At 44.4% G+C, this 26,257-nt stretch overlaps 2 long non-coding RNA genes across 2 annotated transcripts; one reads left to right on the forward strand and one right to left on the reverse strand.

Annotated features, from left to right (window-relative positions):
• Positions 1 to 324: 324 nt before the first annotated feature.
• LOC129059631 (uncharacterized) lies at positions 325 to 16,723 on the reverse strand. Its single transcript, XR_010140079.1, has 4 exons — positions 16,614 to 16,723; positions 4,766 to 4,869; positions 4,052 to 4,260; positions 325 to 3,405 (listed from the first exon to the last, which is right to left on the reverse strand). It is a non-coding gene; the product is annotated as an uncharacterized LOC129059631 (long non-coding RNA).
• LOC103890780 (uncharacterized) lies at positions 6,414 to 13,730 on the forward strand. Its single transcript, XR_008525645.2, has 4 exons — positions 6,414 to 6,630; positions 8,567 to 8,741; positions 12,515 to 12,588; positions 13,182 to 13,730. It is a non-coding gene; the product is annotated as an uncharacterized LOC103890780 (long non-coding RNA).
• Positions 16,724 to 26,257: the final 9,534 nt, after the last annotated feature.

Consider the following 26,257-nt stretch of genomic DNA (forward strand, 5'->3'; position numbering starts at 1 on the left):
TTCCCTGACAGAGCTGGGAAATAATGAAGACTTATTTATTTATTTATTTATTTATTTATTTATTTATTTATTTTTGAGATGGAGTCTTGCTCTGTTGCCCAGGTTGGAGTACAGTGGCAAGATCTCAGCTTACTCCATGCAACCTCCGCCTCCTGGGTTTGAGCAAGTCTCCTCCCTCAGCCTCCTGAGTAGCTGGGATTACAGGTGCCCACCACCACGCCCGGCTAATTTTTGTAATTTTAATAGAGACGCGGTTTCGCCATGTTGACCAGGCTGGTCTCGAACTCCTGACCTCAAGTGATCCACCTGCCCCGGCCTCCCAAAGTGCTGGGATTACAGGCGTGAGCCACTGCACCCAGCCAGAGATTTATTCTTATAAACTCAATGCCTAGGATAGCTCACTGGACTGTCACCCTTTGAGGGATACATTTATTTCCATTTTTGCTTGTGGAGAAAGTGCAGTGAAGAAGTTTGAGCAAGGTCCTAGGGCTAACAGTAGAGCGGAAGTGATACCAGATCTTCCAGCCCCTGAGTCTGTGGCTTTTCCCCACCCAGCCAAGCCAAGCCAAGCCTTGCCATCCAATGTGCTTCTGCGTCACAGAGAACAGCAGACAGCCACATTGCAAGGCGGCTGATGAGCTAACTTATTCACACTCAAATGTGACTGTCTAAAGGTCACTTTTCTGCAGCCCTTCCCAGGGGAACTGGGATTTTAACAAAGGAGTGAGAGGAGCAGTGTGGGCCTCAGCATAGAGGACTTTAAGCCTAGTTCTGACGAAGTCACTTTCAAAGTGAGGGTCATTGTTACCTGGGAGCCATTTCATGGGACTTTAATCAGTGCCCAGGTCAGAGCAGTGACATCCTGGCCTGTCCCCGAAAAGCCTGGGTGGCCTCAAGGCCCAGACTGCTCACCCACCAAAAGCCTCCAATTTAGACTCCTCAGCACACACAACAATACCTGTGTCACATGGATTATACGAAGAGGACGCCCACTTCAAAGTTTTCATTCAGCATCCCCCACCTGGATCACACTTCATATTTCCAAAAATAAATCTACTCCTTATCTTATGCATAGTACAACTTGATTACATTGTAATATTCTTGGCTATTAGCATGCATTGTTCCATGTAAATTATTATCACCGTATTTGTAACTCTGATTTGGCATTTCTTCACTTTTTAATATGCCCAGGCTCTTAAAAAGTCACTCCTTTTCTGCAAGGACCAAAAAGAAAATGGAAAAGTGGAATATGAAATGATTTGGGGTGCCCCCTTTTAGTCTTTGTGAAAAATCCCTGAGCATCTGGAATGAGAAATGAGCACGCATTTTATAGAGGGGCGGTCAGGCAGGCCCCATCCAAGAAGGGCTTGTTTTACATCACGGGGGACCAAGGGCCAGGATTAGAATCCGGCCTCACTCGAACCCTTTCAAGGATATTTGCGATCTCTTTCTTACAGTCCCGAGAACCCCACTGTGGATGAGAACAAAGGTTTGTTCGGTTGACCCTTTCTCAGATCCCGCCCACTAAGAAGTGACCGTCGCTCCTCTCCCCGCCTCTCCCTGACCCCCAGCTCTCCGCGGCGGGATCTGAGCCCTCTCCCGCTGGACTTGTGGTACTTGCTGAACAATCTCATGTTGTTGTCTGCCCGCTGGGAGAGAACACTGATAAGAGAGGAGATTAGATGACTAAATCTGCTGGCTGCCCTTACACAATGCCAGCAGGTAACTCATTTGAAGCTTAATGGCTGGATTTAGTCATAAAGGAGACCTGCAGAGGGAGTGATGTCAGAAGTGCAGGAGATTGGAGGTGGTATCAGGGCTTCCAACCGATAGATGGAAAGAGATCGTCAGCAAGATGTAGAAATTTGTTTGTGTGTAAGAACACAGCACATTGTGTGCACCTTCACATATGTGTGTAAGAGAGAGAGAACCAAAGACCCCAAGGGCTGAAAAAGCCTTGGTGATTGTAGTTCCAACTACCTTATTTTATAGATGGGGAAACTGAGGAAAGGGCTTGTCCAAGATCCGGCTTCTGGGAGTCTTGTTCTCTATCACAGCAGGAAGTGGAATTATTCTGGTATTATTTACTTGCCACTTTTCATCTCCAGGAGTCATAGCCATTTTTATCTCTCCCTGTGTATCTGTTTGCCCCTGGGAGTAGCACTGTGCCTGAGGTCTGGCGGCTGAGAAATGAAACATTCCTAATGTGTGGATGGAGGCACAGTCACTGCAGGGCCAGGCAGTAAGATGCATCACTGAATAGGGAAGCCCACAGGGTGTGCAGCGTTTGGGAATGGTGGGGACTGTGGCTTGCAGGCAAGAATACACTCAGTTTCAGAGGGACAGCTGCCACTTAGTGCCAGGCAGATTTAGCCTTGGAAAATGCAAACCCAGTTTTGCTAGACCTTAGGAGTTTCACGAGAATCTTGTTCAAGTGAGGAACAAGATTTTTTTTTCTAGGCAAAGTCTCTAATTTTTTTTAATGTAGGTACATGCTTAAATCTTTTGTTTTTCAATACTTTGGATCAATCAACACATCTGCAGTCAGGATGGGGCCCATAGCCCTCAGTTGGTAACCACTGATCATTTTATCGATGGGAACACTGAGGTCCAGAGAGAAGAACCAAAACTTGGGTCTCATGCTTCCCTGTACTGGGTAATTTTTTTCTACTGCATCGCACAGTATGTGTGTGTGTATTTGTGTTTGTGTGAGAGAGAGAAGAAAGAGAGACAGAGTGTTTGTGTGTGTGTGTGTGTGTGTGTGTACATATATATGTAGGCACAATCTGATGAAAAACCAGAGCTCTACATAACAATACTTCTGACCATTCATGGTACAGTGTGATCTTTACCCACATAATCTGCACAGCAGCCACTGGCCATAAACATTTCTGTGTTTGCTCACTCCTCGCTGCAGACTGTATGTGTATCTGTTATTCATCACTTCACAGGCTCCTTTACATGTATTTTATCCTTTGTATCCCTAACACTGGGACAAGGAGCCTTAAGTAATATTGTTCTACCCACTGGGCAGATGAGAAGACTGAGGTCTACAGTGGTACATGGACCAGCCCAAGGTCACATGGGGAATGAAAGGCAGAGATGGAATTCAGACCCCAGTCTCTCAGGCAGGTGTTCTCCTTCCCATACCACTCTGCATCTTTGTTTTTCTGCTTCCTAACAAACAGGGCCTGTTTCTTCTCCTTCCCGTTTTTGGTTCTTTCAAACATCCTGAGCACATGAGCCTGGGATCCTCCTTAAGCCCTAGGGAGACCAAAACTCCCCTGGAGAAACTGGGAGGCAGCAGGACTGAAAGAGAATGAAGAGAAAATCCAGGTCTTTTCCTTCTCGTGGCCTTGGAGCACAGTTTCAGCATTCTCCATCATCTTCCTGGAGGAGTAGGACCTGGTTGAAGAAAAAGAGACCCTAATTTTAAATCTTTAATGCCTCCTCACTTCTGTAATGACCTAAAGCTGAAGCTTAACTTCAATAGCATAAATTATCCACAAAATTCTAAATATTTTCAAAATCTGTGCAAACTCTCAGCATGAAGTCCCCAAGGACAGGCACTTGGCCATCTCACTTTTAGTATATTCTCAGAATCTTGGACAGAGCCTGGCACATAACAGCTGCTCAATAAATATAAAGGAGGAAGAAGGAAGGAAGGAAATAATGAAACAAAAGAGAAGAGGGAAGGAGGGAAGAAGGAATGGAGAAAGAAGGAAAGGAAATATATGTATGTCAGCCCAAATCCTTAGAATTAAACCTTCCAAAATTAAGGCAGCAACTGGGTGCCTGCAAATGTCTAGAGTGTTGTGGATAATTCATCACAAAGAATTCCAGCTTCAGTTATGGGCCAGAGAGAGGTGGCAGTGGAGAGCAACGAAGAGTTAAGATTTTATGACCTCAATCCTAACTGTGCCACTGACCTTGGATGAGTTATTTTATCTTTCTGAGCTTCAATTTAGCAACTGTGTTTGTCTTCTATTGTTGCCATTAAAAAATTATCACAAACTTAGTGGCTTAAAACAATACACATTTATACACTTACAGTTCTGGAGCTCAGGAGTCTGAAATGGTAAGCATTCCTCCTGGAGGCTGTAGGGCAGAATGCGCTCTCTTGCCTTTTCCAGCTTCTAGAAGCTGCCTGTGTTGTTTGTCTTGTAATCCTGCGTATCTCCAACCTCTGCTTCCATTGTCACATCTTTGACTCTGCCCCTGCTGTCTGCCTCTTCTAGGGACTCTGTGATTACACTGGACCTATCCAAGATCCGAGATAATCAACTCATCTCAAAATCCTTAAGTTGACCACAGCAGCATCGTCCCTTTTGCAGTGTAAGATAACATATTCACAGGTTTTAGATCACTTTCTGCCTACCACATCCACCAAAAAAATAAAAGATACCATTTACCTTACAGGATTGTTCTGAATGTTAAATTGAAAAAAATGCATGTTCAGCACTAACATGCAGGAGGAGATTTATAAATATAACTTCTTACCAGGTCTCAGAAATACAGATCTGTCCCTGCCTTGGGGGCCATATAATCCCATCTTTATCATAGAGATAAGTGAGAAACAGTATCAAAGGAAGACTTGGAAAATAAACTCTCCCATATCCCACTCCCTGAGAGTGAATCTATTTACTGTTGCTTGCTTCCTTCTCATCTTCGCCCTGAAGCAGACACATTTGGCATAGCTGCAATCACAGTGTGCATGCCTTTTTATCAAGCTTGTGTTCCCCTCACTTTTCACGGACCTACTGACCTTGTTCCATGTTGCTACACCGCCATGAAGTCATAACAAAGTGTCATGTGTAGAGAGGTCTTCACTTTCTATCATGCCGTACCATCTTTTTCTTTGGCCATCCCCTAGAGTTGGACAAGCTCAAGGTTATTCTAGTTTGTTTTTTATATAATTGTGTTTTTGCTGTTTGCAATAATGTTGCTAAGAATATCTTTATTGAGCCGGGAGTGGTGGCTCATGCCTGTAATCCCAGCCCTTGGGAGGCCGAGGCAGGCGGATCACTTGAGGTCAGGAGTTTGAGACCAGCCTGGTCAACATGGTGAAACCCCGTCTCTACTAAGAAAATACAAAAATTAGCTGGGCGTGGTGGCAGATGCCTGTAATCCCAGCTACTCTGGAGGCTGAGGCAAGAGAATCGCTTGAACCTGGGAGGCAGAGGTTGCAGTGAGCCAAGATCACGCCATTGCTCTCCAGCCTGGGCGAAAGAGTGAAACTCCGTCTCAAGAAAAAAAAAAAAGAATATCTTTATTGAGCTCACAGTAAATTTGCTGCATATACACACATATACATATAAAAAGTTTGTTGAGTAAATGAATAAACAGAATAATACATGAATAAGAGTTAATATATAAATGAATGAATGAAGTTAATTGATAAATTTCTGAATCACTCATTTATTCATTTTACAAATATTTGAGTAACTAATAAGAATAAACACTAGATAGAAATCCTGTCCTCATGAAGCTTACATTCTAATGGAGAGGGAGAAAAAATCCACAAATAAGTAAATGAACAAGGTAATTTTAGATTGTGATAGATTGTGTAAAAAAAAAACAATAAACTAGGGAAGAGCATTACAGACGGTAGGAAGTGATAGAGTGAATTGCTGTAGAAGAGGTGGTTTGCAAAGTTCATCTGATGGGTGCTCTGAGCTGATACTTGAATTATAAAAGGGAACCAGCCTTGAAAAGACCCAAGGGAGAAGAATTTCAGATAGAGACCAAAATAAGTGCAATAGTACCTAAGCCAGGAAAGAGCTTGGTGTGTCCCAAGGCAAGGAAGAAACCAGGGTGACTGCAGCACAGTGAGTGAGGGTAAGGGTCTTATCCAGCAAGTGCTCAGAGGGGTCAAAGCCCATGTCATGAAGGGTTCAAAGTGCCAAGAGAAGCCATTGGAGAGTTCTCAGCAAAGGAGATGCATTTATAAATTAAATCAATGAGTGAGTCATTAAGTGGAGCCCAGAGACAAGAGTGCATAAACGAGTGACTATATTAAAGGATGTATGTGGTGAATGCTATGATGTGTCACCCAGATGTCCCTTTGGGAATAAAAGACCTACTAGCCCAGAGGCTGGCAGTGCTGCCTGCAGATCCTCAGCTCTCGGCTGAAGAAATCCCCCTTGCCCTGTGTCCAGCCTCCTTCACAGGAAAGCCCACATCGGATGATTGACCAGCATGGAGGTATAAAGGCCTGGCCTTCAGGGCCCAGTCAGGAGACCTCTGGAGGCTCCTCCCATGTTTAAAACTCCCCCAGTAATGGCTGGACCTTCACTGAGACTATGTCACAGCTCCTTGTCTCCCTAAGCCCAATCCCACTTCCTTTGTCTCCCTTCCATTGGTGTTGATTGCAAGATACTTCCTAATAAAGCTCCTGTCCGCTTCCCAGGGAGCCCAGCTGGGACAGTGTGTGAATCAACGCATGAAGGAGTGAGTGAGCAGCTAACCAAATGAAGGAACACTCAAATATCTGGGGTACAGTTCCCCTCCAGGTTTGCACAGCATCTGCTGAAGTCTCCACTAGAAACTCAGTGGAAGGTCCCTATCAGAAACTGAAAGTCTCCTAGAACAGCTTTGAGTTGTGGTTTTACCCTCCCTGCAGATCCACAGGTGAGGTCAATACTTGACTCTAAGAGCTGGGAATGGCCATGGCAGGTGGGGGCATCTGGAGGCCCCGGTGTCCACCTCAACCGGACTTCTCAGCACCCCCAGCCGGCCCAGCTTCCACCCTGAGAGCCACTCCCTCTTCTAGCAACATGCAGGAGAAGCGCAACAGAGAGTGCCCCTTGGGAGACATTTTTAAAAGAAATTTTTCTTTAACCTTCTCTGTGACCCAGAGAGTACATGGGTTCCTGAAATATACTCAATTTCTGTTTATGTAAAGAATGCTTGCTCATTTGGTGCTTGCTTGAGTAGAATCACTGTGATTATTCACTTCACTGTGAGCATTAACCTGGCAGGATTTGCCTGGCATCCTTAGTTCTCAAAAGATTTTTTTTTCTCATTTTTTTTTTTCTTTTTCATGTTTCTATTTTTAGGGGAGGCTGGGGCACATGAAAAATACCAACTTGAGGGTCTGTGGCCACACCATGCTGCTCCCCAAGGTGCCTCAGACTTTCACTGCCCAATATGGTAGCGCCCAGCCTGAAACGTGGCCAGTGTGAATTGAGATGGGCTGTAAATGTATCAGACTTCCAAGAGTTGGACAAAAACCATACATGTAAAATATCTTATTTTTACATATTTATACTGATGACGCTATGAAATCATATTTAGGGTATTTTCTGTTACATAAAATACATTGCTAAAATTAACTTACTTGTTTCTTTTGACATTTTTAATGTGGCTGGTAGAAAATTTAAACTTTTCAATGCCAGCCTATGTACCATAGGGAGACCCCATCTCTACAAAAAATTTTTTTTTAATTAGCTGGGCATCATGGCTCATGCCTGTGATTCTAGCATTTTGGGAGGTCGAGGCGAGAGGATCACTTGAGCCCGGGAGTTCGAGACCAGCCTGGGCAACATAGTGAGAGCCTGTCTCTACAAAAAATAAAAGAATCAGCCAGGCATGGTGGTGCATGCCTGTTATCCTAGCTACCTGGGAGGCTGAGGCGGGAGAGTAGCTTGAGTCTGGGAGATTGAGGCTGCAGTGAGCTGTGATCGTGCCACTGCACTCCAGCCTGGGTGATAGACCCTGTCTCAAAATAAAAAGAAAAAAATTTAGACTTCGCACATGTGACTCATGTTATGTTTTTATTGAACAGGACTGGACTGGGCCCCATGCATTTGTCATCATAGACTCTTCTACCTATTTTCTTTTTCTGTTTTTTTTTTTCTTTTCTTTTCTTTTTTTAAGACAGAGTCTTGCTCTGTCACCCAGGCTGCAGTGCAGTGGCACGATCTTGGCTCATTGCAACCTCCGCCTCCCAGGTTCAAGCAATTCTCCTGCCTGAGCCTCCCGAGTAGCTGGGACTACAAGCGCATGCCACCACGCCTGGCTAATTTCTTTTGTATTTTAGTAGACAGGGGGTTTCACCACGTTGCCCAGGCTGGTCTTGAACTCCTGAGCTCAGGCAATCCACCTGCCTCAGCCTCCCCAAGTGCCAGAATTGCAGGCGTGAGCTACCGCACCCGGCCTCTTCTACCCCATTTTTACCAGCAGGGCAAGGCCTTGGGATGTTTGCGAAGTGACACTTTACACCTGAATGTGACTGCAGGAGCTTTCTTGTGGTCTGAGCTATCGGAGAGGAAGGCAAAGATCATTTGCTAATGACATCTTTTTTCTTCCCCATTCGTCCCCTCCTTTTTCATTTGGGTCTGCTGTCGTGCAGTCTGCTGCAAGCCAGGAAGCACACTGCAGACCAACTGTTTCCCCTGCTGCATTTGTCATGGCTTCCAATTCTGCTCTCGTTGTTTTTGTCTAGCGTTCAAAAGATGTCAGGAAAGGCAGGGGGGTGCTGAAGCCAGCGTGGGTGTTTGTGGGATGCCAGACATCTGGGCTGCTGGAAAACTTTCGCACCAACTCTGATTTCTTCTCTTCTCAGTTTCCATCCAGCTGTTTGGCATTGGATACTGCTACCTCTGCTTGACTTGAGAGTGTGTGAGAAAAGCTGTGTTTAGACAACTGAAAACCATGAGCTTGAAAGTAGTGGGGGCTCACCCTCTTGGAGACTCCAGTTGCTCACCAGCTTGGACAAACCACTGGACTCAAATGATCAGGTAGAAATTCATCACTGGAGAGAACACAGTGGAATGGCTTCAGCCAAAACTCACTCTGAAGGTCTTGAGGGCAACTTTAAGACTTGCCCTGGCCGGGCACGGTGGCTTATGCCTATAATCCCAGCACTTTGGGAGGCCGAGGCGGGTGGATCACCTGAGGTCAGGAGTTCAAGACCAGCCTGGCCAATATGGCGAAACCCTGTCTCTACTAAAAATCAAAAAAATTAGCCGGGCGTGGTCGTGGGTGCCTGTAATCCCAGCAACCTGAGAGGCTGAGGCAGGAGAATTGCCTGAACCCGGGAGGCAGAGGTTGAAGCGAGCTGAGATTGCACCACTGCACTCCAGTCTGGGCAACAAGAGCAAAACTCCATCTCAAAAAAAAAAAAAAAAAAAAATACTTGCCCCGGCTTTTGGTGTGATGGACTTTCTATTTACAGACGTGATATTTATCTATGACTTTACTCAGAGTCTGGCTCATAGACCAGAAGGATTGGTATCTCCTGGAGCTTGCAGGAAATACAAAATCTCAAACCCCTGTATTAGTCAGGGTTCTCCAGAGAAGTAGAACCAATGGGATAGAGACAGGGATAGGGATGATAGAGATGGAGATGAGATGGAGATAGAGATAGAGATCCATTGATCCCTCTGTTAATAAATTGGCTCATGCAGTTGTGACAATTTCAAAATCTGCAAGGTATGTCAGTAACCTGGAGACCCAGGGAAGAGTTGATGTTGCACCTTGAATACAAAGGCAGTGTGTCTGGAGCCATAATATCTTCTTATTAGGAAAACTTCAGTCTTTTCTCTTCTGGCCTTCAACTGCTTGGGTGAGACCCATCCCCACTATAGAAGATAATAGTCTGTTCTACTCAGAGTCTACTGATCTAAATGCTCATCTCATCCCAAAAAATACCCTCACGGCAACATCTACCTTGGCATTTGACCCAACAACTGGGTACCATGCCCCCCTCCCAAGTTGACACACAAAATTGACCATCATACCCTCCCCACCCCCAATCTTACTGAATGAGAGAGAATCTGTGCTTTAACAAGATCCCCAGAAAAGGTATAAGCTCAGGGAAGTCTGAGAAGCACCACCTTTGAGGCTTATCCAGGATGCCCACATGAGCCTTCTCTGGATATGTCAGATCCCCTTCCTGGGTCCCTAGACACCTCCCCCACTCCCCAAACTTGGAAGCAACATTGTGGAGAAGCAGGCAGTGAGGCGCTCAGTCTACCACATTGTAAGATACACAGTCCAATCTGTGTACCATGATTTGATCCAAGGGAAAACAAAAGACCCAGAAACGTAAGTACTTTTTTGTGAGCTCTCAAAAACTTCCTGTGACAAGATCAGGTCCTTGATGCAAGAGCCACACTTGTTTCTTTTTCCTCTTCATTCTCCACCCCTGACATAATACTTAGCATATAAAAAAAAATCCAATAAACACCACTGAATCAATTATCTAAGCCTCAATTTCCCACTTATAATATGTAGATACTTACCTGGTTGTGGTAGGAAAGAAACCAGGCATGAGAAACACTTAAAAGCCCAGGACCCTGAGCTGGGCACATGATAGGTACTCAGGAAGTACCTGAGTACCTATCTCATTGCTGAGTGCTCAGTGCATGCTTGTTGAATGAGTAAATGAGGTCAGGCTTCAGCATGCAAACACTCACTATAAAGCAGGAACCCTGTGCCCTGAGTGCACAGAATAGATATAGGTGAGTGCATATGGGGGCAGTGAGTGTATGGATTGGATATAGGTGGGTGTATATGGCGAGGAGTATGGATTGGATACAGGTGGGTGTATACGGAGGTGAGTGAGTGTATGGACTGGATACAGGTGGGTGCATATTCGGGGAGTGAGTTCATGAATTGGATACAGGTGAGTGCATTTGGGGGCGTGAGTGTATGGATTGGATACAGGTGGGTGTATATGGGAGGGTAAGCGTGTGGATTGGATATAGGTGGGTGCATATGGGAGGGTGAGTATATGGATTGGATATAGGTGGGTGCATATGGGAGGGTGAGTGTATGGATTGGCTATAGATGGGTGCATATGGGAGGGTGAGTGTATAGATTGGATACAGGTGGGCGCATATGGGGGCAGTGAGTTTATGAATTGGATACAGGTGAGTGCATTTGGGGGAGTGAGTGTATGGATTGGATACAGGTGGGTGTATATGGGAGGGTAAGCGTGTGGATTGGATATAGGTGGGTGCATATGGGAGGGTGAGTATATGGATTGGATATAGGTGGGTGCATATGGGAGGGTGAGTGTATGGATTGGCTATAGATGGGTGCATATGGGAGGGTGAGTGTATAGATTGGATACAGGTGGGCGCATATGGGGGCAGTGAGTTTATGAATTGGATACAGGTGGGTGCATTTGGGGGAGTGAGTGTATGGATTGGATACAGGTGGGTGCATATTTGGGGAGTGAGTTTATGAATTGGATACAGGTGGGTGCATATGGGAGGGTGAGCGTATGGATTGGATATAGGTGGGTGCATATGGGAGCATGAGCGTATGGATTGGATATAGGTGGGTGCATATGGGAGGGTGAGTGTATGGATTGGATATAGGTGGGTGCATATGGGAGGGTGATGGATTGGATATAGATGGGTGCATATGGGAGGGTGAATGTATGAATTGGATATAGGTGGGTGCATATGGGAGGGTGATGGATTGGATATAGGTGGGTGCATATGGGAGGGTGAGTATATGGATTGGATATAGGTGGGTGCATATGGGGGGAGTGAGTGTATGGATTGGATATAGGTGGGTGCATATGGGAGGGTGAGTGTATGGATTGGATATAGATGGGTGCATATGGGAGGGTGAGTGTATGGACTGGATATAGGTGGGTGCATATGGGAGGGTGATGGATTGGATATAGATGGGTGCATATGGGAGGGTGAGTGTATGGATTGGATATAGGTGGGTGCATATGGGAGGGTGATGGATTGGATATAGATGGGTGCATATGGGAGGGTGATGGATTGGATATAGATGGGTGCATGTGGGAGGGTGAGTGTATGGATTGGATATAGATGGGTGCATATGGGAGGGTGAGTGTATGGATTGGATATAGATGGGTGCATAAGGGAGGGTGAGTGTATGGATTGGATATAGATGGGTGCATATGGGAGGGTGAGTGTATGGATTGGATACAGATGGGTGCATATGGGAGGGTGAGTGTATGGATTTGATATCGATGGGTGCATATGGGAGGGTGATGGATTGGATATAGGTGGGTGCATATGGGAGGGTGATGGATTGGATATAGATGGGTGCATATGGGAGGGTGAGTGTATGGATTGGCTATCGATGGGTGCATGTGGGAGGGTGAGTGTATGGATTGGATATAGATGGGTGCATATGGGAGGGTGAGTGTATGGATTGAATATAGATGGGTGCATATGGGGGGCATGAGTGAATGGATTGGATATAGGTGGGTGCATATGGGGGAGAGTGAATATCTGGGTTGGATACAGGTGGGTGCATATTGGGGGAGTGAGTGTCTGGATTGGATACAGGTGGGTGCACATGGGAGGAGTGAGTGTACAGAACGAATACAGGTGATGCATATATTGGGAGTGAGTATACAGAGAGGATACAGGTGGATTGAGTTGTTACAACCAACAACAGGAAGCATGTGCAAGGCTCTCGGCATTTCACAAAGCACTCTATAGGCAAAATCACATTGGTGCCGATAGCAATCCTGGGAGATGTAATCATTATTAATAATATTGTTGTCATTTTATAGAGAAGGAACACAGGCTCAAACATCAGTGCCATATCTGAAGACATTCAGCTAATAACAGGATGGAGTCCAACCTGGTAATGCTTTTTTTCTAACTTTAATATCTCCTACCACTCCTTTCTTTTTGAAAGGAGATAGAAGTGAGATAGAGAAAAGAGAGACAGAGTGTGTACACACCTGTGCCTGGGTGTCTTTGCTGGTGTGTGTGCATGTGTCTACATGTGTGGGCGTGAGAGTACACACGGGAGCTGGAGGGTGGGGAAGGGCTTAATCTAATCCTGAAAGTGCCAGCAGAACTCTTGAGTGTCCCTCGAAGTCAAGCTTCTTTCCAGGTCATCAAAGTTTTCACTTGGGTAATAACGCATGCATAATTAACTGAACAAATATAATGAATCTATCTGTAGTGACATGATAGTTGGTGCTGAATCCTATTAGAGCACATTTAATTAAAAATGCATTAAACCTTCAAGCTTCTAAACACACCCTGCACTTCTTCAAAGCCGCCCCTCCATTAAAGTCTTCCCCACTATTAACTATGAGTCAGCCTGTGACCCTTTGGGCATGACGGGGTGAGGTGAAGTGGCTCTTAAATGCCTGTGCCAGTATATCACAGGCACTAATGGATTTAAATCAGGGAGATTAATTCCATTCATTCGGCTTCTCATTTCAGAAACAACTGTCACGCTGAGCTTAATTGCTGGAGATGGTTGAAGGCACTGGGAGGCTGGAGTTTCCTGGAGGTGTCGGTGGCCAACCATCAATTATTTGGGCTACTGTGCAGTGGGGATAGAAGGATGATTAGAATCCACAGACAACCCACTGGCCTTTGTTTACCATTAACTTCTGTTTTCTCCACCAGCCAAGCTTCTCCAGACCCAGGAGATGGCTCTTCCCCCTGTGTAGCACACTCCTTCCAGTCAAGGGGTCTTGCACTGCTATTTCCCCTTCTGCTTTGCTTGGTTCATTCTTACTGACCCTCCAAATACTGAAGGAATGAATGGAGAAGTAAGTAAATGAGAGAAGTGGCCAAGAGTCTCCAAGAGAGGAAATTAAAAAATCCTATACCTGTGAGGAACTGGCCCACTTGCAAAAGGCGGACTCATTTTTCACTGTGTTTGCTGGCTGCTCGCACCACACAGTTTCCAGCCTGGGCATTATTTCCAACCTCTTTTTCCAAAGGGTCTTTCTAAGGTACAGAAAATGGAAATAAAATCGCCCAACGTAGTTGAGAGGTAAGGAGTAAAAGCCAGAATTTGAACTCCTAATCTCCTGCCACGATTTCATGCTGCCTCTGGGTAATCTCCCAGCACGTTGCTTAATCAGCTGCTGAGTCATTGAGAGCTGGCAGAACCAGCTTCCTGCTGAGGCAGAGTGGGAGGAGGCCTGTCTGGGAGCAGCACACTGAAGGAAGGGAGGAGGAGGTGATGTTTGGCACAATCGGATTGGTTCCCATGAGGTCCAGGGCTGCGGCTCCTACAGAAGGCACTTTTTGCACATGGTAGGCTTCACAGGGTGCAACCTATGTGTTGCTAAAAGAGCCCCATGCTTGCTATAATGCTCTGCTGTCATTATCTTGAAATTCTTAGTAACATTCAAACACAGGAGCCTACATGTTTATTTTGCACTGGACCCCGCAAATTAGCCAATCCTGGTACTGAGGGCAGGTCCCTCGGTGAGTCTCACACAGCCTCCATCCTTTGGTAAAGCAGCCTTCCTGATTTAGCAAATGCCTTACCAGAAAGCCTTTTCCTTGAGGATGCTTTAACTTTTGTCTTCCCTGGCAAAGCTGTTTCCTTATGGTAAAGCACCCAGCTCATAGCAGATATTCAATCCATGAAGTAGCTCTGTCAGCAGCTGTCATCATGAAGACTTTGCAGACTGCAGGTGGTAGCATTCTGAATCATCAGTCTGTCTTGCTCCTATAGCAAATGCATGATCCGGGAAAGCATGTCCCAAGCTTTGTTCTGGAGAAGATTTCTCCAGCTATCAGATGGTGTCTGTCATCACAATAGCTTAGGAGACGCTGCTCACTCCATCCTCCTCACTAAGCATCACAGTACACTTGGGTATGTACAAGTCTCTGAGAAGTCCAGCAGCAAAGACACCTTTGTGTTTTGCTGATTCTAGCCTTTCCTAGACTAGAAGTCTCTTTTCTAGTCTAGGAAAAGACTGTGGAATCTTTTTTTTTTTCCTGATACACACATTCGCATTCCATGGAACATTTAGGAGGTGGTTATCTGGTCCAAAAGTAGTAAAGATGAAGATGTTGTGGGAGGTGCAAGAAAGAGCAGCAAGGAGTAGAAGGGGCACAATGCAAAGTGCGATCCCCACATACCTAAGTTAGTATCGATTACTACTAACAAAACTCGGCCAAAACTCTTTTGCATTCGCTTTGTTTCTCTCTTTTATCCTGATTATATTAAGAAATATGACAGGCCTGTGACTCACTGATTAGACCATCTTAGTCAGTTTGGGTTGTCCCAGCAACAGGGGACTTAACTCTGACCATAGGTAAGGAGCCCAGAGGATAGGAGAGCAGGGATTTCTGAGGATTTAACAAATGCTTATAAACAAATGATATCACTTTGAACAAAGTAATCAAAGTATCAAATGCTATAAACACCACAGTTAGGGCAATGTGTGAATCATACTTGTGGTGAGACATACATAGATCGGCTGCAAAGAGGAACTCAATTCTGCAGAACCTCAGCTGGAGTAACTGATGTGAAACATGGACAGGGAAATGGAAGGAAGTCAGCGGACATGGAAACTCTAGGAACTGAGCTTTGACAAGGAACGCCCTCCATAATCCCAAGTCATATGTTTTCATAGAGGAATAAAACCCTAGCGGAGCAGAACAGGGCCTCATAGATGGGCTGGAGCCTCACTGAGGGCTGGGGAGTTTGATAGGACTTCCCTTGCTAGCAAGGAACAAAACTGGGTCTCAGGTTCAAGTTTGTAAAGCTAATTTCACACATCTGCAGCAGATGCTGTCAGTGTCCCTCCCAAATCCCCTCAGCACTCAGCATTCATAGACATCCTCATCTTGCAAGCACCTGAGTCTCTCTTCGTAAGGGTTGGCCTCAGGGCAGACCAGGGTATCAGGGAGGGCAGACCAGGGTACCAGGGAACACAGACCTCAAAGAAAGATGACGGGAGTTGGTGTAAATCTCATGGCTTTCATGCTACTTAGGGGGACCAATGCTGAGGCATGCTTAGCATGATCCTCTGTGAGACTGGGCCTCAGGTGTCCACTGCAGCCACCTGTTCATTAGTGTGACATGCATGGGCTTCTTTCCGTATCCTGGCTCCTTTCTCTACTTCCCAACTGTGCTTCCTGAGACATACTCGAATCCTTGTCTCACACTTGGCTTCTGGAAGAATCCAACTGCAAATGATGTGTTTTATTTTTTATTTATGTATTTATTTGGAGATAGGGTCTCCCTCTGTCACCCAGGCTGCAGTAAAATGGCACAATCCTAGCTCACTGCAATCTCAAACTCCTGGGCTCCAGTGATCCTCAGCCTCCAGGAGCTGGAACTACAGTCACGCACAGCAATGCCAGCTAAATTTTTCTTTAAATTTTTTGTAGGGTCAAGATCTCGCTATTTCAGTCAGGTCTCGAACTCCTTGCCTCCCAAAGTTCTGGGATTACAGCACTTGGCCTCCCAAAGTGCTGGGATTACAGGCGTGAGCCACTGCATCTGGCTGTTTATTCCATTAAAATGATTTAAGGAGTCCCTTGCTTTGGGAATTTTGCTCCCGTGATAAGAACACTATGGGAATGACATCTCAAGAATATGGCTCCTTCAAATGAATTTAAAATGGTCTTTCTATTTTTGTCCAGTGGTTACAATAGCGGATGGGCTCGAGGTAAGGAGATGCTAAGCTGCCATTCTCTCATTCAACCCATGGCATTTACTGAGCTTCTAAACCAGTCAGGCCCTGGGCTGGACCCTGGGCTGGACCCTGGGCATGCAGACTGCATCACAGCCTTCAGGACTAGCAGGAGAGTCAGGTATATAGAGTGGCAAGGGCAATATTTATTCACTCATTCATTCTTTTTCCTTTTTTATGTGCCAAATCTTTAATCAGGGCCTACCTTGTACTCAGGAACACCAGGAATAAAAAGAAAACAAAAAGATATCATTTCTGGACTCAGTTCACCATCTAGAAAAAAAAAACAAAAAGACTTGAAATGGACAAATACAGTACTGTTTGACAAGTGTCACATGAGAAGAAGCCCATGATACTGAGGATGGTACAGAAGGGGCTGTATCCAGGTTGAAAGAGTCAAACATGACAGCTGCTGTGAGAATTACAATCAGAAAACCATGACCAGGATGCTTATCCTATTCATTGCTTAAGCCTGAGAACACAAACACACAGGGTATGGCTGAAATTCCTATGAAATTGTACTGATTTGAGAAAACTGCAATCTTGTGTTAAAATGTGAATCATACACAAGGATGCAAAACAGTTACCATTGACCATAAATCTAGGCTATCAGAATGGAATCTGATGGCTTGTCTACCAGACTGCATTGTGAAACCAATCAAATGAGAGATAGACTCACCACTTACCAAGTACCTCTGAGACACCAGGCACCCCGTGGGGTGCCCTACTCATCATCTTGTTTAACCAGTTGATTGGGAATAGCTCCATTTTACAGAGAAAGACTGTTAGGCAGCTTTCTAAGATGGCCCTAATTATTCCCTCCTTCTGGTAATCCCCTTCCTTTAACTGTGGGCTACACTTAATTACCTGCTCTTAACAAACAGAATATAGCAAAAGTGATGGGATGTCAGGAGACTGAATCAGTAACCAAAAACCTCCAGACAAAGAAAAGCCCAGGGCCAGAGGGCTTCACTGGTAAATTTACCAAACATTTAAAGAAGAATTAGCACCAGTCTTTCTCAAACTCCTCAACAAATTTAAGAGGAGAGAACACTTCTAAATACACTTTATGAGGCCAGCATTACCCTAACATCAGAGCCAGAAAAAGACACAAGAAAAGAAAACTACACACTAATTTTTCTAATGAATCTTGATGCACAAATCCTCAAAAAAGAAGAAAACATTAGCAAACAGAATTCAGCCGTACATTAAAAGGATTAAGCACCATGACAAAGTGGGATTTATTCTTAGTATAAAAGGATATTTCAACATAAAAAAGTCAATGTAATATATCACATTAATAGAATGATGACAAAAAATCCACAAGATTATCCCAATTGATGCATTTAACAAAACTTAATATTCTTTCATGAAAAAACACTCAACAAACCAGGAATACATGAAACTTCCTCAACATAAGACAGTCCACAGATGAAAAGCTCACAACCAACATAATACTCATGGTGAAAAGCTGAAAGCTTCCTCTAAGATCAGGAATGACACAAAGATGTCCACTTTTGAATCAACCTGTATTCAACATAGTATAAGAAGTCCTCGCCAGAATTTTCAGGAAAAAAAGAAAAAAAAGCCAGTCAAATTGAAAAGAAAGAAGAAAAATTATCTTTGCTCACAAATGACATAATCTTATAAAACTCCTAGAATTTATAAATGGATGCTGCAATGTTGAAGGATACAAAAATCAACACACAAAAATCAGTTATGTTTTTATATACTAACAATGAATGAGCCAAAAATGAAATTAAAACAATTCCATTTACAATAGCATCAGAAAGACTAAAATACCTAACAATAAACTTAACCAAGGAGGTAAAATGCTTAAGTATTTAGACACTAAAAATTATAAGACCTGCATGGTGGTTCATGCCTGTAATCCCAGCATTTTGGAAGGCAGGTGGATCACATGAGGTTAGGAGTTTGAGACCAGCCTGGCCAACATGGTGAAACCCTGTCTCTACTAAAAATACAAAAATTAGCTGATGTGGTGGTGCGCACCTATAATCCCAGATACTTGGGAGGCTGAGGCAGGAGAATCACTTGAACCTGGGAGGTGTAGGTTTCAGGGTTTCAGTGAGCTGAGATGTCACCACTGCACTCCAGCCTGGGCAACAGAGAGAGACTCCAACTCAAAAAAAAAAAAAAAAAAAAAATTATAAAGCGTTGCTGAAAGAAACTAAAGACAATACCAATAAATATAAATATATTCCATATTCATACACTGAAAGACTTAATATTGTTAATATGTCAGTAGTACCCCCAGGCAACCTACAGATTCAATGCAATCTCTATCAAAATCCAAATGGTGGCTTTTTTTCTTTTTCCTTTTTTCTTTAGAGACAAGGTCTCACTCTGTCACCCAGGCTGGAGTGCTATGGTGAAATCTCAGCTCACTGCAACCTCCACCTCCTGGGTTCAAGCAATTCTCCTGCCTCAGCCTCCCAAGTAGCTGGGATTACAGGTGTGTGCCACCACACCTGGCTAATTTTTTTGTATTATTAGTAGAGACAGGGTTTTACCAAGTTGGCCAGGCTGGTCTTGAACTCCTAACCTTAGGTGACCCACCCACCTCGGCCTCCAAAAGTGCTGGGATTACAGGCGTGAGCCACCTTGCCCGGCCCCAATGGTGTTTTCGTTGTTGCTGTTGTTGTTGTTTTGTTGTTTTTGAGTCAAGGTCTCACTCTGTCACCCAGGCTGGAGTGCAGTGGCCCGATCTTGGCTCACCACAATCTCTGCCTCTCAATTTCAAAGGACCCTCCCACCTCAGCCTCTCAAGTAGCTGGGACAACAGGTGTACACCACCACACCTGGCTAATTTTTGTATTTTTTGTAGAGACAGAGTTTCCTCATGTTGCCCAGTCTGGTCTCAAACTCCTGAGCTCAAGCAATCCACTCTCCTCAGCCTCCCAAAGTGCTGGGATTACAAGCATGAGCCACTGCACCTGACCAGATGGCGTTTTTTGCAGGAATAGAAAATCCCAAAATTCATATGGAATCTCAAGGGATGCAAAATAGCCAAGATGAAATGAACAAAAGACAAAGTTAGAGGTCTCGCATTTCCTGATTTCAAAACTTGTTACAAACCTACAGTAATCAAAACAGTGTGGTACTGGCATAAAGATAGACATATAGACCAATGGAATAAGATAGAATAGACAGAAATGAGTCCTCTCATATATGGTCACACTTCAACAGGGCCACCAAGACTATTTAATGGGGAAAAACACAGTCTTTTCAACAAATGGTGCTGGGAAAACTGAGTATCCACATGTAAAGTAATAAAGTTAGATCCTTACCTTACATCATAAACAAAATTAACTAAAAATGGATCAAAGACATAAATGTAAGACATAAAAGTGTAAAACTAATAGAAGAAAATATAGGAAGAAAACCTCATGACATTGTGTTTGGCAACGATTTCTTGGCTATGAAACCAAAAGCAAAGGACAACAAAAGTGAAACTAGACAAATAGGACTACATCAAAATTTAAAACTTCAGTTCATCAAAGGACACATCAACAGAGTAAAAAGACAGCCTATGAAATGGGAGAAGATATTTGCAAATCATATATCTGATAAGGGGTTAATATCCAAAATATATTAAAAAAACCCTAAATTCAACAATAAAAAAACAAACAATCCAATTTAAAAATGGGCAAAGCCAGGCATGGCGGCTCACATCTGTAATTCCAGCACATTGGGAGGTCAAGGCAGGCAGATCACTTGTGCCCAGAAGTTTGAGAACAGCCTGGGCAACATAGGGAGACCTCATCTTTGATTTAAAAAAAAATTGTTAATTAGCCAGGTCTGGTGGCACACACCTGCAGTCTCAGCTACTGTGGGGGCTGAGGTGGGAGGATAACTTCAGCCCAGGAAGTCCAGTCTGGAGTGACCTATAATCACATCACTGCACTCCAGCCTGAGCAACAGAGCAGGACGCTATCTCAAAATGAATAAGTAAAATAAAATAAGATGCAAATGGGCAAAGGACTTGAATAGCCATTTTTCTAAAGAAGATATACAAATGGTCAGTAAGCACATGAAAACATACTCAGCATCACTAACCATGAAGGAAATGCACATCAAAACCACAATGAGATACCACCTCATACCCATTAATATGGCTACTATCAAAAAAAAAAAAACACACACACACAGAAAATAACAAAAGTTGGTGAGGATGTGGAGAAATTGGAACCCTTGTACACTGTTGGTAAAAATGTAAAATGGAGAAACCACTGTGGAAAACGGTGTAGCAGTTCTCAGAAAGCAAAATAATAGAATTACTGTATGATCTGGCAATTCTACTTCTACATATATATCCCAAAAAAACTAAAAGGAGTGTCTTGAAGAGATATGTGTACACCCATGTTTGCAGCGGCACTAGTCACAACAGCCAAAAGGTGGAAGCAACCCAAGTGTTGAAAAGATGAAAGGAATAAACAGAATGTGACATATACACACAATGGAATATTAGCCTTAAGAAGGAAGGTAATTCTGATACATGCTACAACACGGATGAACCTTGAAGACATTATCTTCAGTGAAATAAGCCCTTCACAAAAAGATGAATACTATATGACTGCATGTATATGAGGCACCTGGAGTAGTCAAATTCAGGGAGACAGAGAGTAGAAGGGTAGTTGCCCGGGAAGGGGGGCAGGTGGGAATGGGGAGCTGTTGTTTAGTGAGGACAGAGTTTTAGTTTCACAAGATGAAAAGAGTTCTGGAGATCAGTTGCAAAACATGAATATACTTAACACTCTAAAGTATACCTTTAACAATGGTTAAGATAGGCATTTTTGTTGTGCGTATTTTACTACAATTGAAGATTTAAACTACTTGTTTTTGAGACAGGGTCTCGTTCTGTCACCCAGGCTGAAGTACAGTGGCATGATCATAGCTTACTGCAGCCTCGACCTTCCAGGCTCAAGCGATCCTCCTGCCTCAGCCTCCCAAGTAGCTGGGACCACAGACATGCACACTGTGCCCTGATAATTTTTAATTTTTTTTTTAGAGATGGGGTCTTGCTATGTTGCCCAGGATTACCTCAAACTCCTGGGCTCAAGTAATCCTCCTGCCTTGGCCTCCGAAAATACTGGCATGACAGGCATGAGCCACTGTGTCCAGCCTAAACAATTTTTAATATAAAAAAAAGACAACATAAGAATAAGAAATTCACAGAAAACAACAACAACAAAACCCAAAAGACACAAGATGTTATTTCTGAGACATAAATTATAAAAGACTGAGGCTTCAGTCTTACTCTGGCTTGATCGCACAGAGGAAGCCAGCCACCACACTGGAGGGGCCCAGGTGGCAGGGAACAACTGAGGGAGGCCTCCAGCCAACAGTCCTTAGGGAACCAAACCTGCCAGCAGCCACATGAGTGAGTCCGCAACCTTAATCCCAGCCTGGGAGGAACCCTGAAGCAGGACAAGGCTAAACTGCAGAGGGATTCCTGACCCACAGAAACTGTGAGATGACTGATACTGTCATTTTAAGTTACTAAGTTTTGGGGTAATTTGTTACACAGCAATAGATAAGTCGAGGACACCAAGGCTGAAAGAAAATAAGCATGTAGGCCGGGTGCAGTGGCTCATGCCTGTAATCCCAGCACTTTGGGAGGCTGAGGCGGGCAGATCACTTTGGGAGGCTGAGGTCAGGAGTTTGAGACCATCCTGGCCAACATGGCAAAACCCCATCTCTACTAAAAAAAAAAAAAAAAAATTAGCTGGGTGTGGTGGCATGCACCTGTAATCCCAGCTACTTGTGAGGCTGAGGCAGGAGAATTGCTTGAACCCGGGAGGTGGAGGCTTCAGTGAGCTGAGATTGTGCCACTGCACTCTAGCCTGGTGACAGAGTGAGACTCTATCGGAAAGAAAGACAGACAGACAGAAAGAAAGAAAGAAAAGAAAAGAAAGAAAGAGAAAGGAAAGGAAAGGAAGGAGAGAAAGGAAAGGAAAGGAAGGAAAGAAAGGAAAGAAAAGAAAGAAAAGAGAAGAAAAGAAAAGAAAAGAAAAAAGAAAAAGAAGCATGTGACAAGCGGGAGGCATCTGAAGCCTGTCTGGCCCCAAAATGCCCCCCTACACCGCTCATGTCCTTCCCCCAGAAGCATCTTCCCTGGTGGGGTAAAAGAGCTGACGGAGATCACACCGCATTCCAACCTGTTCCACACGAGTGGCTCTGCCAGCGAGGACACACGGTTCCTTGATGTTCAGCTTTTTTGCACATCAAAATACCAACAACAATAACTCCTCACATTTATTGACAGTGAGGAGTTATTAGTGAGGAGTTATTAGTGAGTTGTTATTGCTCTTGGGGGAAGGACATGAGCGGAGTAGGAAGGGGACTTTGGAGCCTGACGGGCTTCAGACGCCTCCCTCTTGCTAAATGCTGATGCCCTTTCAGCCTTGGTGTCCTCTACTTAGTTATCTATTGCTGTGTAACAAACTACCCCAAAACTTAGGAGCTTAAAACGACACCTAAGAAAATCCTGCTACTCAGAAGCTTAGCCTTAAATATCTCTGTTTCAAAATAAAAGTGAAGGCTGCCTGCTAAGGACAAATAAAGACGAGGATGCTGCCGGTCATCAGCACATTGGCCAAACCTGTTCCCAGGCAGCTCTAAGCAGTATTGGCAAAAGACACCTGATCACATCATCTGTGGGCTTGGAACACTGACCGTGGTAATGTTGATCATAACCACCCTGTTCCATGCACCTCAAGTGTACCAGGTTTTGTGTCTAGCTGTTGTGTGATTTGACCACTGTGGTGTCAGAGGCAATGCAGTCTCATGGTTACAAATGTGGGCTCTAGAGTAGAAGACTCCAGCCACAACCCAGGCGTTGACACTCCCAGCTGTGTGACTTTGGCAGCTGTTTTGTCCCTTCTTTGTTTCCTCACCTGCAAAATGGGATTACAATAATTACCATCTCATAAGGTCATTATGAGGATTAAATGGGGTGAAGCACATAAATCACACAGAACCATGTGCAAACAGTCAATAAATGTGAGGAGTTATTACGATTGTTGCTATCATCATTACTGCCTTTGTTATCTTCTATAATTTGCACAATAATGGAAGCTAAGATTCGGGAACTGGGTTTTCTGTGTTCCAGATGAGGAAATGGAGGCTCAGAGGGGCCTCCATTTCCAAGATCACACAGCCTCAAGGATGACCCCGGATCCACTCTGGGTGTGTCTGTCTCCAAGGTCAGTGTGATATTTCCAATATCCCAGGCTCAGATGCTCACACGTACCATTTCTGTTCTCACTCACTGGGACCCTGGTCCTCCTTGTTTTAAGATATCACTTGATGTATGTTGACTCTGGAGGTCTGCTGCCTGATGGCTTACGAAGAAGCCAACATGGGGACAAATAAATAAATAAAGGGCTTTGGGAAACCTGTGTGGTGGGAGGAGGAGGGAGGCTTTGCGTGATACAGGAACAGTTATTTTACAAATGCCTTGCCTTTAAATAAAGTTTCTATGTATGGATTTGTGAACCTTCATAATAACCCAGGGAAATGTAAATTATTATGCCTTTTTTAGGTCAAGTTTCCTCATTTGAATTAATGAATGAATTTTCCAAGGCACAGAGAACTCCTTCCCCAGAGTCTCACTATTTTGACCTAACAAAACTTGTGCTTGAACCCTGCTCAACTGACTCCAAGCCCAGGGCTCTTTCGTTCATACTACAGCTGGAGTTCATCATTACAGTGGCTAAATGTATTGAATTTCCATCACCTGCATGTTTCATAGGCATTATCACATCCAATCCTTATAACCACCCAGTCAGGTCATTATTGTATTAGACTGGTGCGAAAGTAATTGAGGTTTTTGCTGCTTAAAAGTGATGGCAAAAACCACACTTACTTTTGCACCAACCTACTAATTATTCCCCCATTTTACAGATGGGAGAACAGACTGCAAGAGGGGACAGGACTGGCTCAAGGTCATGCCGCTGAAAAGTGATAAATAGAAGATTGAAGCTCACAGTTATCTGGCTCCAAATGTATTTCTCCCTACACAACACCCAGGGGAAGACATCTGGTGAAGTGGAGGTTCCTTCCTTGTAGTCTTCTGTCCTGTTACTCAGACTCTACATCTGGAAGCATCTCTACTTAGGGGCCTTCCAGAAGCCAGCAAAGCTACTTGCCAGGGCGAAAGTCCCTTGGCTCTGCCCATCACAAGCTGGTGAGAGTAAACACATATGCACTCTGACTTTGGACGGCTTTTCTTTCTTCTTTGCCTTCGATCATCCTTATCTGAAACGATTTACTTGTTTGTCTGTTGTCTGCACCTCCTCCACCAAACCCCTGCAAATGAAAGTTCCATGTGAACAGAAACTACGTTCTGTTCATTCCTGTATCTCCAATATCCAAAGCAAGCCCTGACATTCAGGTGTTCAGTACATTTTTCCTGAATGAGTGAATGAATGAAAGATGAATTTACATGAAATTCCATGCAAGAGGGAAAATTTTCAATACAGAAAGAATGTATTCTGGCTTTATCTGTGGTATGGATTGTCTCAGCACTGCCAGTTCCTCTGGCTGGATGGGCTAGCTCCGCTCCTGTCATCTGTCTCTCTGCTTAACTTGGCAGAGTCCTTAGACACAGAGATTTGTCGAGTGATCAGGGCCTCCCACAAACAACGCACAGAGACCCCTCTAGTGAAGTGTGGTTTTATCACAGTGGGCAGTTTCCACCTTCATTTGCCTCCTGTAAATTGGAGTCTTTGCATTTCTTTCTGCAGCCTTTGGGGCGAGGCTGTATCTAGCCCGTGTGACTCGGGGCTGGAATTTGTTTCACCTACCTAGGACTTTAGGGCTGAAAAGCCCTTGGAGGTTATCTAATCACAACGTATCACTTTGCAAATAGGTAAACTGAGCTCACAGAAAGGAAAGCTGAACTCACAGAAAGGAAGAGACTTGCCCAAGGTCACTGTTAGAGGTTGAATTGTGTCCTTTCCAAAATTCATACTTTGGAGTCCTAACCCCTAGTATCTCAAAATGTGGCTTTATTTGGAGACAAAGTCTTCATAGAGGTAATCAAGTTAAACGGAGGACATTAGGGTGGGCTCTAATCTAGTATGACTCATGTCCATGAAAAGAGAAAATGTGGACACAGACATGCACACAAGGAGAACACTGTGTAGATGAACACAGAGATCAGGTGATGCTTCTACAATCCAAGGAACAGCAAAGATTGACCCAAGCTACCAGAAGTTTTGGGAGAGAGCTAGGGGACCTGTCACAGCCCGCAGAAGGAACCACCCCTGCAGATACCTTGCTCTCTGACTACTGCCCTCTAGAACTGTGAGACGATAAATGTCGGTGAAGTTGCCCAGCTGGTGTTACTTTCTATAAGGACACCAGTCAAATGGGATTGGGGCCCAACCTAATGTCCTCAGTTTAGCCTGATGACTTCTGCAAAGACTCTGTCTCCAAATAAGGTCACATTTCAAGGGACTGGACATTAGGACTTCAATATATGAATTTAGCAGGGGGACACAATTCAACCCTTAACAGTCACTCAGCAAACTGTGAAAATGGAGAAGGCAAGGGCCCACCGTAAACCTGGCTTCCATGAAGATGCTTCCCTGACCTGTACTCCATACCCTCCCCGAGAGAAGGAGGGCTCTGTGGGCCTGCAGTTCATCTCTTTCCACTTGTTTTAAGATGTGACATCGTGGCTCCTTGGTCTTTTCTCATTTCCTCTCTGTCTTGGATAGAGAGGCCTGGCACACAGATCTCAGGGCCATCGCCCCACACCCCACCTCTTGCCCCTGCCTCCCACCGCAGGTTCTTGGCAGGACATGGGAAGTCCCAACA

This window comes from Pongo abelii, chromosome 4, assembly GCF_028885655.2.
Source record: "Pongo abelii isolate AG06213 chromosome 4, NHGRI_mPonAbe1-v2.0_pri, whole genome shotgun sequence".
NCBI lineage: Eukaryota > Metazoa > Chordata > Mammalia > Primates > Hominidae > Pongo > Pongo abelii.